Here is a 3382-nt window from a genome sequence, read left to right as displayed (position 1 = left end):
CATGCTGATTACAGAACAGGTAACGTAACGTAAAAGGCTAAAACCGACGCGAGACTCAGGTAAATTACATTCACTGACTAAAACACAGTGAGTTCGGGGTTCCCAGTCCTGGTCCCTGGGTCACCTGGCTCTAGGTGAGCTCTGTCCCAGACTGATGGTTCAGGCTGTCTGTTTCACAGGCGACAGGTGCGTCTGTGTGAACCTGCGCCTAGGTGTGTCGCCTGCTGTCACTCAGAGCTGTCTGTCCCGCACGCAGGTCTGAAATAACCCTGCCAAGGAGTATCAGTGCTTTATCAACAAACTGTAATAACTTTTATTTTATACAGTATCTTTCCTGGGGCCTCTCATGACATCAGTTTGTATAGAATTTCCCTATGTCGGATTTTTTACCAGTAAAAACAGTATCTGCGACACACACAAGCAAATACACGGGCTTTCTGAGTACCGCCCGCGTGTAAAACGAGCCTGACAGGTTACCGAAACCGAAAGTACTTGAGTGTTACGAAACACTGGCGTCCTCACCTGCACAATCACCTTCGCTTTGGTGTTTTAAGGGCTCTTTTTCTTTTTCTTTTTCTTTTTTAAGAGCTCGAATCAAACAGAGCAGGGGCATGATGATGCTGTTCGCGGTTCTGGTGGGTTTGGGTCTTCCAGGCTGGGTCGCTGGAGGTGAGTCCTGCTGGTGCTTTTCCAGATGCACGAGTAGTAAACTCGGGATAAGGGCTCGCTGTTTTTTTATGTTTATGTACGGCTAAAGCTATACTTTAATCAATATTTTATTGTCGTCACTTTGTTTGCATCTGTACATTTCGTTTACAGCCTTGGGGGTCATTAATTATGATAATTATGATACGCTTTCCGTAAACAACAACAAAAACATAATTTCCTCCTCACGTCTCAATTCCATAGATTTAACGTACAAACAGGCCTGTTGTCATGACTGAGTGATTTCTAGCAATTTGTGTCTCGCCAGACTCACCTAGCTGGGTAATTTCATAAAGTTCCAAGGAAAGTGTGCTCATATTTGGAGCAAAAGTGTCTACAGCGCTGAAAATTGACGGACCTGAAAAGCTGGGAGAGACAGTGACAAAAAGGCTGTATTTATACACATGAACTGATTTATGTTAAATCAGCTGATTTGGAATGAAAAAAAATGCAAACAAACCATCTCTCCAGGACCACTGTTAATATAATATAATGTTGAGTGTGTCTGTATTAAACTCTCTTAATGCAGTGTAATGTCCAGTAGTGTGTCTGTATTAACCCCTCTCTCTCGGTGCAGTGTTAATGTACTGGAGTGTCCAGTCAGTGTGTCTGTATGAACCCCTCTCTCTCTCAGTGCAGTGTTCATGTACTGGAGTGTACATACTGTGCAGTAAGTATTAACATACAATTTCTTTTTTTTCCAGAGAGACATATTTTGGTAGACTCATATATGGTTGAACTTGGTTCGGTGCAATGGGAAATTCCATGGCTTAGTCACTCTGGATGGGGAGCCCTTGATGGAGTACAGCAGTGTGACACATGAAGTGTGTCGTGTTCACGCAGGACTGGCTGAAGCAGGTCGCAGTAGATTCTGCAAACCAATGCAATCTGGAGGAGCTTTTCTTCTATGAAATGATGAAAGAGCTAAAAAACGTAACTGGTGGTGAGAGGAAAGATCTAATATTTTGTCACAAATATGTGATATTTTGTCCTCATATGTATAGAACTCTTTGTTGACACATAATGTTGATTGCCTGTGAATTGTGTATGTTATTTCTCTGGTGGTCTCTCAGATGTTGAAGAGAGGTAACAGTGAAGCTCATTCTTGTCCGTCTCTCAGGGGTTCATTTCCTGCAGAGGTTTGTGGGCTGCTCAAAGGATGAGAAAGGGAGGGTGGAATCATTCGACTGGATCGGGTACGATGGTCGAGTTCGACAGCTTCAACACCCAGTGGGAGGGTCTCTCTCCCATCCACCAGTCTCTCTGTCACGCCCTCTGCAGCCAGAGGGCGCTCCTTCTCTGTCCTGTCCCTAGTTTCTGGTCTGCTGTCCTTCCTGTCCCTCTCTTTCCCTTGGGCTATATATTTCCGGGTCTTGCACTCTGTCCTCGCTCAGCATTGACGTTCGGATGTCCCGAGACCCGCCTAGCACCACGGCGCCCCACATCCGCTCCCTGAGGGCATAGGTTTCTATACGGCAGTCCTGAACTCTTTGCACTATGAGCCCGGGCCTTTTTCCCATCTCGCCGCTACGCATATGGGTCTTTTTCCGCTCTCCTGCTCCCCATGGTTAGTCCCTTTGGACGTCCGTGACAGAATGCTGAGCCACTTACTGACCCCGCGAGCGGCACTTTTTGTCTTGCTGCAGTTTTTTCTTGTTCTCTGGGCTTTTTTTTTTCAGTTCCTCTATTCTAATCGGTGGATATCACTCCGATCTTCCGTGCCTGTGAGCGGGTCCTGCACCTGGCTTTCCTCCGGTAGATCACTCCGATATCAGTGATTGAATGTTGAGCTGGCTTGCCTATTCTTATTACTGGATATCACTCCGAGCTTCTGTGTCTGGAGCGGGTTTTCGTGCCTGGCTCTTCCTGGTCTTGCTCTCTCCGATATCAGTGATAGAATGGTAAGCTTTCTGCCATTCCTCCATTCTTTTCACTGGATATCACTTCGGGCATCTGTGTCTGTGAGCGGACTTCGGTCTGGCTTTCCTCAGGTTGTCCACTCCGATATCAGCGTTAGCATGTGAACGTGCCAATTGCCCAGTCTGCGGTATTTTTCCCTGGGGTTTTTTGCTGTTTTTTCTTGTTTTTTGCCTTTTGTTTTGATTTTTTTTCTTCCTGGTTTCCCCTCCTTTTTGTTTCCCCCCTGCTCCCTGTGTCTCGGAACTTTGGTTCCTGTTTGGTTCCTATCTGTTTTATCTGTTTTGTGTGGTTTGTCTCCCTGGTCTTTCCCAGGTTTTTGTCTGTTGTGTTTGTGCTTGTGTACTTTTTTGTTTTAAGTCTCCGGAGCTCTCCTCGACCCCCCCTTCCTCCACTCAATAAAGGTTTATACCCCGGAGGAGGGGGTAGCTCTCAGCCCTGGACTCCCGGAGGTTTCCTTTCAGTTAAATGAGGTTTTTCCTCCCCCCAGTGCTGGGCAGCGCATGTATTTGTACAGATGCAGCCATTCAAAATGCGTGAGGTATTTCGCGGCATACCCCGGTGGGCGTGTCACAGTATCACGCGGTATGACGCAGTTAACGTGGTGTCACGTGGTTAACTATCCGGCGTCGCCTTGTAAAACCGCCAGGGGGAGCTTAACCTCTCATGTACAGCATTTGAGCCTTTAATTTTGAACTGTGTATTACAGCATGTTAATCATCAGTCATTAAAATGTTGGTATATTTTATGAAAGCAAGAT

The sequence above is a fragment of the Atractosteus spatula genome, chromosome 10 (assembly GCF_055471065.1).
Source record: "Atractosteus spatula isolate fAtrSpa1 chromosome 10, fAtrSpa1.hap1, whole genome shotgun sequence".
In the NCBI taxonomy this organism is placed as follows: Eukaryota; Metazoa; Chordata; class Actinopteri; order Semionotiformes; family Lepisosteidae; genus Atractosteus; species Atractosteus spatula.
The sequence above is the reverse complement of the archived record's forward strand: the minus strand, read 5'-3'. Positions refer to the sequence as shown.